The 14047-nt window shown below is 42.4% G+C and overlaps 1 protein-coding gene across 5 annotated transcripts in view; it reads left to right on the forward strand.

Moving 5' to 3' along the window:
- Positions 1-3985: 3985 nt before the first annotated feature.
- Positions 3986-14047, forward strand: part of snx21 (sorting nexin family member 21) — a 40064-nt gene continuing 30002 nt past the window's right edge. Inside the window, exons 1-2 of one of the 5 annotated variants that reach the window (XM_061765168.1) lie at positions 3986-4290; positions 9489-9629. The gene's annotated coding sequence lies outside the window, so the exon portion shown is untranslated. Of the gene's footprint in view, positions 4291-7473; positions 8804-9488; positions 9630-9715; positions 10183-14047 lie in introns of those variants that run through there. The other 4 variants (XM_061765167.1, XM_061765171.1, XM_061765170.1 and 1 more) reach the window with 4 other exon arrangements.

Here is a 14047-nt window from a genome sequence, read left to right on the forward strand (position 1 = left end):
TCGGGCGAAAACAGAGCATGGATTCAATGGTTTGGAACAATTTTAGTTTAAATGGATAACACGCATGAAAAAATAAATAAATAAACATATTTAAACAGGTGGGGAATGCTTGCTTGGGGCTCAGCGAGGAGAATGTTCAGCATCAGGTTTGTGCACTGATAATATACAGTGGTTGTGTGACAAATTGGATCAAAGAACAGCCTGTAATAGGTGATATCCCTTAGGGCAAGGACGTTTACTTTGTGGATCTCCATATTCCACCAAATTGGCTTCCACCTTGCTTATGTGACCCTCTCCTCTCTCTTCCAGGAAGTACACAATAGTCTTAACCAACAGTATTAACATATAATTTGTGGACTCATCAAACTAAAAATACAACATACTGTATCACACAGCTCAAAGGAAACGTGAAATTTGACAATTTGAAATAATAATTTTCAAAGTGAAAATATCCTGCACAAGCAGACTATAAAGGTAAATAATGTTTTCTTAAGAACGACTCCGGAAAGAAGGATGCCCTGATTTTCCCTCTGTGGACACATGGGCTCTTTCTACTGTATGTAAATGAACTTGTATTGTGGCCAAGATATTACACCCATGAAAATATAAGGACTTTATACTAACAAAGCTTGAGCTGTTGTGTGATGGTGGAAAACCTGTGACTCATTTCCGAGACTATTTTCCCTGTATGTCATGAAGCCCCTAAAAAAAAAACAATATATATATATATATATTTTTTTTTTTCATGGATTCCTTATACCAAACAAAGGGACAAGGCTTCCTACACGAAGATTACCAATACGTATTAAGGTTACTACTAAAAAATGTGTCTGTCAGTCTCATTCCTCGGACTTGGCCAAATTGTGTCAGTTGGCAGTCAACTTTCCTGTTTTTTTTACTTTTTAATTATTTATTTCTTAAATTCATAACAGGACTGTTGCCCAGCACATCAAACCCGGAACATGGTCGGAGTTCTCAAGCCTGGATATTGAGGTAAAAAATTTTTTTGAAAACATCTTCCAATGATGGGCAATGTCATGATTTGGGCTGATGCTTGAAGCTTCCACACATAATTTGACACTGTATTTAAGCTGTTTAATTTTGTAGCTTGCTTGTGAAGGCCCTCGCACGTGATATACTGATGTCATGATCATACATAGACTTATTTGTGCACTGTTATGTTGTGTTCTACACTTGCTAATTTACTACATTAGTTTTACAGGGCCTTCCTGCACAAAATTACAGCAGTAATGACTGTGGAATATTATTGTTAATGGTGAGCGAAAGCTTGACTCTGAGGGGAAAAAATGTCCAACAGTGATGTATATTCCAAACATGCATTTCCTTCACTGGCATAAGACTCATCAGCTTTGTGATGGCATGCATAGACAGAAAATAAAGCTTTGATGTATTTGCACATTTTGCAGTACTCCTTGGCATACTGTCATGGGGGTTCCATTTGATTTGACAAGTGTAAGTATGATGCTATGACACATATAGTGTATATCACCATAACATATTTAATTTGTATTTGGTTATTCCACCCTACCTTACCTTTAGGTTTGTTGATTTTTATTTGTCTTCTCACCTAAACAGCTTTAGGACGTATAATCTCATTTGCATGATCTTAATTTGTGGGCCTGGTACAATCCTTTTTGTAGCCTACTGAAAATGCATTGTACTTATGCTATTTTAGCATGACATGCATAGGTAGTGGTGCACAATCTTATTGGAGAACCTGGAGATTGAAGGGTACTGGTCGCTTAAACATTGAAGATATAGTATGACTCTTGGGCAGCATGCGTTGTAAATGTTTTAAATTAATCTTTGCAGTTATGTTTGCCGATATGTGCATTGTACCAATGAAGGCGCACAGATGGCCTGCGGATCTTCGACCAATCTTCCGCATTTCCAGGAAGAGGAAATATGAGCTTGACATGGCAAGAGTTATGGATATTTTCCAGACCCTAATTAAGTTTGTCTGGGGCTGGTTAAATTGTCATAGTTGTACATACATTTCCAAAATGTAATATACATCCCATTCACTTTAAGGAACCTCAGACCTCTTTGATCCAGAGCATTTAATAGTATTGCGCATTAGCTAATTTATAATTTATGTTGTATGTTCGCAGCTGATGGATTACATTTTGAGGACCATCTTCATTGGAGCTGTTCTTCAGGATGGGGACTGTGTGACCCGTGAGCTGGCTCTAACCTGCACCCGTTTTTGGGTTATAGTCAGACAAGAGACATTCCGCAATGAAGCACACCTTCACTGGCTAGACAGTGAGTGAGTGAGTGAGTGACTGATATTATACAGCTATATTTGACTTTGACTTGACGTTTTGTTTTTTTGTTAACAGGTGTCGTGACCTGGAGTCTGTACTTTCCTGAATTTAGGAACACTTTCAGAATCCCCTATGTCATTGCCACCTGTGTCCAATGTCATAGTGATAATAAAGACACAAAAGGTTTTCGGGGACGGTGAAAGAGAGGAGAACTTCTCAATTTTCAGTCCGACAGCGACAATCTGCACAATGGAATGTTTTTTGGTTTCTGGGGGGACTGATTAAAAATAAATAAATTTGCTTTTTATTCATGTTTTTATGTGACTATCTGAAGTTACAAAAGCATGTACATTCCATACAAGCAGCACTGTTATCATATAAAAACGGTGTTTGTGTAGAAACAGTACATTTTACAATGAAAGACTTCCTACAAAAACAACATTGTTTAGATTACAAAAAAATAATGCTATTTATGGGGTTCATGTTTGTTTCTATGTGCCATGCGATTGCTTGGCAGCCAGTTCAGGGTGTACCCCTCCTCCTGCCCGATGACAGCTGGGATAGGCTCCAGCATGCCCGCGACCCTAGTGAGGAGAAGCGGCTCAGAAAATGGATGGATGGATGGATGTGGACAGTATATTAGTGTCAAAAGGTCTGGAAAAGATTGTTAAAATTATATAAGGCAGAAATGTTTAATTTCTTTTAGTGTGCCTGTATAAGTAAATAATTTAAGGACTAACTGCCTTTATTAAATACATGTAATTATAGTATTTTGAATTACTGAAACATTGTCAATTAAATGTAAAGCAAAGTGCCAATTATGACAAGTGTTTAGTCAATGTTGGTTCAATGCTGGCAGAAAAATATTCATGACCCTGGAACAGCTGATGAGTGGAGTAAACAGAAAACAGAATAAACAGAAATTCAAAGTCATTGACGCCAATTCAAAAGTTTATTGAAACAATTATTCACCCACTGACATACATCTAATCTGTCATTTCAAACTGGTCCTTCCCAACATGGCCGCCACGTAGGAACGTGGGGGCGTGCCCGAGGGGAAACGTCACCAAGAGGGCGTAACCACAGGGAGAGGCTGCACACTGCAGACATAAATTTGGCCGAGAGTGGAAGGATCTGAAAAGAATTTATGTAAAATGTATACAATCGTAGCGTAATTTCTGTACATTCTTACATCAGTCTTGTATATGGTACTAGCTTAATATGGACGAATGACTGATTAGACCAGGGGTATTCAACTAAAATTTAAAGAGGTTCGAGAAAATGTCTTCAAGCAAAGTTTCGGTTGATCATAACGTCTATTTAGTGTGATATATATTTTAGTAGCCTTGTACTTGTATGTACATTTAATCAGTACTTAGTCAAATCAAATAAATTCAGAAGTCAAAAACCACCACAGAACTGAGCATACACCGATGCGATGTTTAAGGTTCTCTTATTTACTAAATAAGTTTAGAAATGACTAAATCTGCCTCACAGTTCGGGTTCAAATCCCGGCCCCATCTGTGTGGAGTTTGCATGTTCTCCCCGTGCCTGCGTGGATTTTCTCCGGGTAGTCCGGTTTCCTCCCACATCCCCAAAACAAATGAAAACATAAATATTGAAATAATATTTTTTTTAAAGAAATAAATACATAAAATACTAACTGGAATAAATAAATACTTATTGAAATAATTAAATCAATACAGAAATAAAGAAAATACTTCATGACACATTTATTAATTTATTTCATGATGCATTCATTGATTTTCTTTGGCACGCTTGGTCCTCAATAAAAACTGCTGCCGGCAGAAAAACCTATCGCGCATGAATAAACAAGAATCTTTTCAGCTGTGCTCGATGACGCGCGTGAACGTGCGGAGGAGGGGAGAGAGAGTTCAGTCTACTAGGTTTTTGTTCCATTCGGTACTCAAGTGAGCCAATTTATATTAGAGCTCACGGAACAAAGTAGGGGAGGAGTGGCGGTTACGCTGACCAGCCCGGGGTGAGTGAAAAATCGACTAGCAACTGTCAACAAACTTCTTAGCTTGCAATCTTGCATGCTAACTTTATGGTTAACCACTATCCCAGTGGCCAGTTACCGTCAAACTAAACTAACATGTTTTCAAAATAGTTGTTAAGCGCGTCCTAAATTGACATGTGTTTAAAGGAGATGTGTGTCTTGTGACATCTGTAAAGATAACTAGATTGACGGTGTAATGTATTCAGGACGTCTCCGAAACACTGCGGTCAAGCCAGCCGCCCCTAATTTTGCGTATAATAGGCATTACGGTAATAAGCCGCCAACAAGCGACGAAAGCCACCTTCAAAGTAAAAGCTTACAAATAATACGTGGATATCAATGCAAACTGATTTGCAGGGGCCTCATGTACAAAAGGTGCGTACGCACAAAAACGTGGCGTCCGATCTTTTTCACGGCAAAGTTCAGATGTATCAAGAGTGACATGACCGTGGAAATGTGCGGTGTCGCTACGGCTGATATTGGCTAGCCAACTGCATGGCTGGCGTACGCACGTTTCTGCAGCTTTTGGTGCTTTGGCGACACTTAGAGGTGATGCTGGGAAACTGTTATACAAAATCTGCACATCAGAGACAAATGAACAATTAGCACTGATGAACAATTCATGCCCGGCAACATTTGATTTCACAATGCAATTGAGGCAAGGACTCAGAATTCATTTGTTAACCAGTGTATGTAATGAACCACTGATATTTGTGAGGACACCTATTAATTGATCTAGGTGCTCATTTATGCCGCCTATTGCCCTCACAATCGCTTCGTGACTCCAGCACATGCACTGAAAAAAAGTCCTTTGAATTTTTTAACATGTACATCGGTTGCACATGATTAAAATGTGTTTATATTGACATAATTTACCCCTCTTCTCCTAAAAAAGAAAACGTGTGTGTCCTCTCCTGTGTATTAAAATAATAAATTGAGTAATCAAAAAGGATTCAAAGTTTTTGATATCCTCTTTGATATGCTGATGTTCTTCTATTTGAAGTCAAAAGATTTATTACAAATACCACACATAGAACATTTACGCATGAACCTTTATCTCACAGGGCTGAGTGTAGGTTACTGTATGAACACATTTGTTATGAGTTCTAAAAATACATGGTATTAACCTTGTGGAGTGATCATAGTCAGCCACATGTTCTACCATCACCCCTGAGAGAGCAGCGTCACCCATGATTGCAGCGGTTTTCTCCTCATACGGGTGAGGCCCTCCGCGTCGGTTCTTCCGCCTTTTTTTGGCCACACTTTGGCGGTGGGCAGCTGTCCTCCGCTTCACATCCACCTTAATGTCTGACCACTAATTTTTTAGTTCAGCGTGTGCGTGCAATTCTCTCTCCACAGCATTGACAGCCGCACACGCGCTGTCCCATTCGCTCCTCTTTCGCGTGTTAACGCCGTAGGACAGCGTGCCAAAGAGGATTTTCTTGCGTGCCTCCACTTCATTGAGCAACTTCACATTCAGAAAAAATATTTTTCTTCATTACCTTGCTCAGTTTCCTTTTTTTCTGATCATGCAGCGATCGGCATCTCAGGTGCAGGGTTCATTTAAATATGATTTGCATATTCAAATATGGCCGTCGACAGGGAGGAGTCGGCTACGCCAACATGTGCGCTCATTTCCACGTTGATTGGAATGTACGAAGGAAATGTGCTTGGATTCATGAGTACCCAGAGGTTCATACATCTGAATATTTTTGTGCGTACGACGTTTTCTGGATTTGAGCGTACTCCATGTATTTGGAGGAAATCCACGCAAGTCTTTGTACATGGTCCCAGGTCTCCACCAAAAGCAGTCCCATCCAAATCTGATGTTGCATTTCAAATAATACGTCGTTATCAATGCATAGTGATTTAAAAAAATATATATTAAAAATAATCCTTTCGGTATCGCAACACCAGTCCAGTTCTGGGGGACACTACACCACCTGAGGTGTCCACCAAGAGATCAGAATCAGAATCAGAATCAGAATCATCTTTATTTGCCAAGTATGTCCAAAACACACAAGGAATTTGTCTCCGGTAGTTGGAGCCGCTCTAGTACAACAGACAGTCAATTTACAGAACACTTTGGAGACATAAAGACATTGACAAAAAACAATTGTGCAAAAAGATGCAGAGTCCTCTCGCACTTAGAGCAGTTCGAATGGCTAATATCGCAATAGTCCAGTGCAATGACCATTGTGCAAAGGGCACTGAGACTTCAAGGAGTGTATGCGGTTTAAAGTGACGAGTAGTGCTATAATCTGGGACAATGGTTGTGCAAATGTTACAGATACTCCTCAATCAGTGTGCAAATGGAGCAGATGCTACTCTGGCATGAGTGGCCAGTATATGCAAATAGTGCAGCACGGCAAGACAACTACAGTGAGTGCACGAGTAATACATAATTGGCCCCACAGAAATGTGACAACGAACTCAAGTCAAAAAATTGCCAGCTTGTTGTAATGGAATTATAAGTTAGCTGTTTAAGAAGTTGATTGCAAGAGGGAAGAAGCTGTTGGAATGTCTACTAGTTCTAGTTTGCATTGATCGGTAGCGCCTACCTGAGGGAAGGAGCTGGAAGAGCTGGTGACCGGGGTGGGGAGGGTCCGAGAGGATTTTGCACGCCCTTGTCTTAGTTCTGGCAGCGTGCAAGTCCTCAAGGGTGGGTAGGGGGGTACCGACAATCCTTTCAGCAGTTTTGATTGTCCGTTGCAGTCGGAGTTTGTCCTTTTTTGTAGTAGCACCAAACCAGACTGTGATGGAAGAACACAGGACTGATTCGATGACTGCTGTGTAGAACTGCCTCAACAGCTCCGGTGGCAGGCCGTGCTTTCTCAGAAGCCGCAGGAAGTACATCCTCTGCTGGGCCTTTTTGAGGACGGAGTTGATGTTGGTCGCCCACTTCAGGTCCTGGGAGATTGTAATTCCCAGGAACTTGAAGGTCTCGACGGTTGACACAAGGCAGCTGGACAACGTGAGGGGCAGCTGTGGCGAAGGATGCCTCCTGAAGTCCACGATCATCTCTACAGTCTTGAGCGTGTTCAGCTCCAGGTTGTGTTGGCCGCACCACAGCTCCAGCCGCTTCGCTTCCTGTCGATATGCAGACTCGTCACCGTCCTTGATGAGACCGATGACAGTGGTGTCATCTGCAAACTTCAGGAGTTTGACAGTCGGGTTCGCTGAGGTGCAGTCGTTCGTGTAGAGAGAGAAGAGCAGCGGAGAGAGGACACAACCTTGGGGCGCCCCAGTGCTGATGCTGCGTGTGGATGAGCTGGCCTCCCCCAGCCTGACCTGCTGTGTCCTGCCCGCGTAGGTCCCTGCACTGTCTAGGTGTTTCGTTGACTTGATCGGCGAGCGTTAGCAATGCGGCGTTCGTGTTAGCTTGAGGCGGAATATAGACTCCAGGCAGTATGAATGATGCGAACTCACGTGGCGAGTAGAATGGTTTAAAGTTTAAGAATAGCGACTCCAAATGCGGGCTGCAGTGTGTGTTGAGCACCGTGACGTCCGTACACCATTTTTCGTTGATATAGAGACATGTCGCGGTCCGCTCGATGAATGTGGAAACCGGGAAGCATAACGCCGCCATCGGGTGCAGCGTCGCAGAGCCAGGTCTCCGTGAAGCACATGGCCGCGGAACGTCCGAAGTCTTTACTGGTCTTTAACAGAAGATGAAGCTCGTCCATTTTGTTGGGTAGGGAGCGTACATTTGCGAGGTGGATCGACGGGAACGCCAATCTGTGTCCTCTCTTGCGGAGTTTCACCTGAATTCCGGCTCGCTTCCCTCTGTGGCGCCGCTTCCGTCTCCATGCGCCGAAAACCGCGGACGCCGCTCCGGTGAGTAACTCGGGGAAAAAACTGAGCGGATATTTGAAAGTTGGTGACAGAAAGTCCGGAGTAGACTCCTTGATGGTTAGCAGGTCTCCCCTTGTGTAAGTGAGTCGTGTAAGATCTCCAAAGACGGAGGAAAAACACAAAAACAAAGACAATACTAGAGAGCGCGTTACCGAGGCGACCACACTGGTAGGCGCCATCTTGGGATCCACCTACTATCTCCTTAAAAGTAAAAAAAAAAACTTTTTCAGTAAAAAAAACAAAACATTTTCAATGCACACTATTTTTTTGTATCGTAGCCACATATCAGACATCCATCCATCCATCCATCCATTTTCTGAGCCGCTTCTCCTCACTTGGGTCGCGGGTGTGCAGGAGCCTATCCCAGCTATCATCGGGCAGGAGGCGGGGTACACCCTGAACTAGTTGCCAGCCAATCGCAGGGCACAGAAAAAGAAACAACCATTCGCACTCACATTGGGAGTACCCGGAGAAAACCCACGCAGGAACGGGGAGAACATGGAAACTCCACACAGGTGGGGCCCAGGATTGAACCCCAGTCCTCAGAACTGTGAGGCAGACGCTCTAACCAGTCGTCCACCGTGCCGCCACATATCAGACATTTCTGACAAAACAAACCACATGAAAATCGCTTAAAAATGTGAGTTATGATTTCTTTTTTTCTTTTTTCTTTTTTTGTGTGCTTATGCCCAAAGTGAAGTTTCAATAAAAATGAATTGAGTGGAGGGGCGGGAACATCGTAGGACTCCCTCATAAAGGCCACTCTGCACTTTGCTCCAAATCGCTCTCGAAGTCCAGGCTTCATCTAGTGTTACATATCTGTGTGTGTATATAACCAGCGAAACTGAAAGTGGGTAAATGAAAACCGGAAGTACATTATAGTGATAATATTTTCCTTTAAACTTAAATTAAATCGTCATCCATTAAGGCAACTTGTAATCACTTTTTTAAAATGAAAAAATGTTTTAGTATTTTTTAGTCAAAACAACAAACCTTTTTTTTCCCATGAGAGCTCTTCGGGTGCGCCACGGAAAATTATCAAATTTCACTAAATTGATCACAAAATTATTTATTTAAAACAAATCCTGAATATGTGTTCATCTATCGATGCCAGCAACATATAGTGACAGACAGAACAAATAAATGCTCTTCGATTAGATGGCAGAACATTACTTTTGTATCCAATTTTTGTGACATTTTTGTATGGTGATGTTCTGTGAGATTTTTCAAAGGTAAAATATGTGCTTTGGCTCCATAAAGGTTGAAAATCACTGCTCTTGTCAAAATAATGCCTTTTGACCACAATCCACACTCCCATTCGGTAGATGGCGGTAATGCGCCTAACTCTAGTTTGCCAACCGCCAATCAAACTCAAGAAGGAGACTTCAAATTTGTTTCCGATGGAAAGCGGGCAGTTGTGCGCTCAAGTCGACTACAACGTCTGCTTTTCAAGGAGGATTCACACGGTAAGCCAATTTATTTAAACACACTGCCATATTTTCGTCTATTAAAAAAATAGCTAATGAGGTTCACTAAACTCACTTGCTGTTTTGATAAGCGAACGTTAAACCTAAAATAGTCAGTTTTTTTGTCATACAAAAGATTACTACAGTCTACTGGAGTTAGGTGCTAGCTTGTTTCCTCTGTGCTGTTAATATGGGCAGCTAACGTCTTAAGGCTTCTTTATACTCGCGTGGACGGCGACCGCTGAGGTCACTGAAGTTATCCCGCGTGTAGTTTGCCTTTATACTCGAGCGCAACCCACGTTTTGAAAATGTACTGCAGTTCACCTCCAAGTCGGGGGTGTCGCTACGGCTGATATTGGCTAGGACACCACAGGGTGGGGTTTCCTCTGCATTTTTCGGGTCATTTCCGTTAGCCGTTTTTACATTCCTTTCAGTAACAAGGAACAAAGCAACAACAATGGCCACCGTGGAACAGTGTCTTCTAGAACAAATGGACCTAGATGACACGTTTAATTATGCTGCAAAATCGGTCGAGAAGGCGGCGGCGTAGATGGTATGTAGAACCAAGGGGCACGCTGAGTACGTCATCACAGCATTTGACTAAAATAGACCAATCACGAGAGATGATCTCCGCGGCGTTCGATGCAGCAAAAAATTTTGCCGTGTGCGCGTCAAGCTACGCAGAGTGTGAAAGTGTCCTTTTCAAATCTGCAGTAGAAGGTGTATAAGTCGTCGTCTTGTCTTTTATTGTGCACAGCTTGGGTGGGTTGGTCGCTTGTAATGTGTTAGCGATGGTAATGCATGCCAGACTGATTTAGTCGATAGCGGTAAACTGTTTTTCTAACTTTACTGGATAGTTTCTTTTTGCAATGTTAATTTCTTTCGTCAGCTGGTTTCTAGCGTGATTATACAGGGGCCTATCCCCACTTTGATATGCGTCCGCTTTAGCCAGGCGAAGTTGCTTAAGATTGGCAGTGAACCACAACTTGTTGTTATTGAACATGTGAAATGACTTTGTTGGTACACACACCTCTTCACAGAAACTGTTATAGGATGTGACAGTGTCCGTATATTCATCCAGGCTGCCAGCTGAATTTTCAAAGACACTCCAGTCTGTGCAGTCTAGACAGCTTTGAAGTTTTAGCTTTGCATCGTTGGTCCACTTTTTCACTGTTTTCACAGTAGGCTTCGTGGATTTAAGTTCTTGTCTGTATTTTGGTATTAAGTGACTTAACCAGTGATCAGATGAGCCCAGAGCTGCATGAGGTATGGCACGGTATGCGTTATTTAGCGTAGTATAGCAGTGGTCTAAAATGTTATTTTCCCTGGTAGAACTGTCACTGTGCTGGTTGTATTTAGGGGGTTTGTGGTTGAGTTTAGCTTTAAGTCCCCATGAATAATGAGGGGTGTTTTGGTGCTTTTTTTCCATTTTGTTTACTTGTTCAGTGAGCGACAGCAGTGCGGCAGTCGTATTAGCTTGAGGAGGAATGTAAACACAACAGAAAACAGAAGGAAAGATGCAAACTCCCGAGGCGAGGAGAATGGCTTACAGTTCAAAAACAGCGTCTCTAAATCCGGGCTGCAGTGTGTGCTGAGCTCCGTGACGTCAGTACACCATTTTCCATCGATATAGAAGCATATCTCGCCGCCTTTTGTTTTCCTCGATAACTCCATGACTGGGTCTGCCTGGTGTAGATCGATGCCGGGATGCATTACGGCGCCATCGGGGATGGCCTCACAAAGCCAAGTCTCCATAAAGCACAGGGCGGCGGAACATCCGAAGTCTTTACTGGTCATTGTCAGAAGACGAAACTCATCCATTTTGTTGAGTAGGGAGCGTAGATTTGCGAGGTGGATCGACGGGAACGCCAATCTCTATCCTCTCTTGCGGAGCTTAACTTGGATGCCGGCGCGCTTCCCCCTTGGTCACCTACGTCCCCATACTCCATTGACATCAGCTGCCGTACAGTCAATTAAAAAAAGAAACATTTGATTTATAGTCACCCAACAGAAAGACATTTTGCGCAGGAGAGGTGATGGGATATGGATGATGTGTCCCATCCATGCCATATTTGGAAGCCAAAGTGACATCCAATTAGACTCCATGCAATATAAAATATGTTTAGATAAATGATTTATACATCAAGAGAACTTGCAAACTCCACACAGGTGGGGCCAGGATTTGAACCCCGGTCCTCAGAACAAGATAAAGCCCAGTGATGGTAAAAGATGGGATCCGGTGATATCAGAATACAAGATTTTATTCCAGTAGTCTGACATGTGCAATCGTGAAAGACCAAATTTGGCTTGTGGTCTGATGCACCCATTACGTGTTGTCTGTCTCAAACCCCCAATATGTTTTTAAAAAAACAACTTTATTGATTATAAGATATTTACAGTACTACGTCAAAAGACAGAAGCAACAAGGCTAAAAATAAACTAACTTTTGGATTCAAAGATACTGTACACGACGGCGACGCGGAGTAAATGTCTTTTGCGGAGCCGATCGGTCGAGCAGCATAAAATGCTAATTATCGGCCGATCAGATCGGTGTAAAGTCGACATTATTTTGGGGTGAGGGGAGATAAAATTTTTTTTAAAATGGCAGTCATTGTGTGTTTGTCTTTCTCAGCTCAGACGAGGCAACAGTGGATGCTCGGGTGACACAATGTGGACGGTGCATCACTGAGAAGATAATACATTTGAACCAAAAAAATTGACTAAGTCAGAGGTTCTCACCCTCTCAATGACATCCGGGGACATGTAAAACCACTAAGATTGTGTTGATGTTATTGTTGTTAATTGTTATTCAATGTTATTTTTATTGATATTTTATTTCGTTTGATACATCCAACCATCCATTTTCTTAGGGTCATGCGCGTGCTGGAGCCCATCCCAGCTATCTTCGGGCGAGAGGCGGGGTACACCCTGAACTGGTCGCCAGCCAATCGCAGGGCATATATAAAACAAACAACCATTCTCGCACACATTCACACCTAAGGGCAGTTTAGAGTCTTCAATCGACCTACCATGCATGTTTTTGAGATGTGGGAGGAAAGCTGAGTGCCCGTAGAAAACCCACGCAGGCACGGGGAGAACATGCAAACTCCACACAGGTGGGGCCGGGATTTGAACCCCGGACCTCAGAACTGTGAGGCAGATGTGCCGCCTGTTTGAGACATTTCATACAAATTATTATTATTTTTTTGTCCTGTTTGGCTCTTATCTCAAGCAGAATGTAGGATCTGTATCCCTTTTATGCCGGAACAGTTTTACTGTGTCACAGTGTTGAATAAAGTACCAGACCATAACACCAGCTAACCGTTGCCAGAGCTGTATCATGAGTATTAATAAATGTGTTGCCTAAATACAACCCCGATTCCAACGAAGTTGTGATAAACATAAATAAAAACAGAATACAATGATTTGCAAATCATGTTCAACCTATATTTAATTGAATACACTACAAAGACAAGATTTTTAATGTTCAAACTGATAATCTTTATTGTTTTTAGAAAATAATCATTAACTTAGAATTTTATGGCTGCAACATGTTCCAAAAAAACTGGGACAGGGTCATGTTTACCACTGTGTTATATCACCTTTTCTTTTAACAACATTCAATAAACGTTTGTGAACTGAGGACACAAATTGTTGAAGCTTTGTAGGTGGGATTCTTTCCCATTCTTGCTCGATGTACAGCTTCAGCTGTTCAACAGTCCGGGGTCTCCGTTGTCGTATTTTACGCTTCATAATGTGCCACACATTTTCAATGGGAGACAGGTGGTGGACTGCAGGCAGGCCAGTCTAGTACCCACACTCTTTTACGACAAAGCCACGGTGTTGTAACACGTGGAAACTGTGGTTTGGCATTGTCTTGCTGAAATAAGCAGGGACGTCCATGAAAAAGACGTTGCTTGGATGGCAGCATATGTTTCTCCAAAACCTGTATGTACCTTTCAGCATTAATGGTGCCTTCACAGATGTGTAAGTTACCCATGCCATTGGCACTAACACAGCCCCATACCATCACAGATGCTGGCTTTTGAAGTTTGCGTCCATAACAGTCGGGAGGGTTATTTTCCTCTTTGGCCTGGAGGACAAAACGTCCACAATTTCCCAAAACAATTTCAAATGTGGACTCGTCGGACCACAGAACACTTTTCCACTTTGCATCAGTCCATCTTTGATGAGCTCGGGCCCAGAGAAGCCGGCAGCGTTTCTGGGTGTTGTTGATAAATGGCTTTTGCTTTGCATAGTAGAGTTTCAAGTTGCACTTCCAGATGTAGCGCAGTACTGCATTTACTGACATTGGTTTTCTGAGGTGTTCCTGAGCTCATGTGGTGATATCCTTTACACATTGATGTTGGTTTTTGATGCAGTGAGGGATCGAAGGTCACTGGCATTCAATGTTGGTT

This window comes from Phyllopteryx taeniolatus, unplaced genomic scaffold (genome assembly GCF_024500385.1).
Source record: "Phyllopteryx taeniolatus isolate TA_2022b unplaced genomic scaffold, UOR_Ptae_1.2 contig_27, whole genome shotgun sequence".
Lineage (NCBI taxonomy): Eukaryota > Metazoa > Chordata > Actinopteri > Syngnathiformes > Syngnathidae > Phyllopteryx > Phyllopteryx taeniolatus.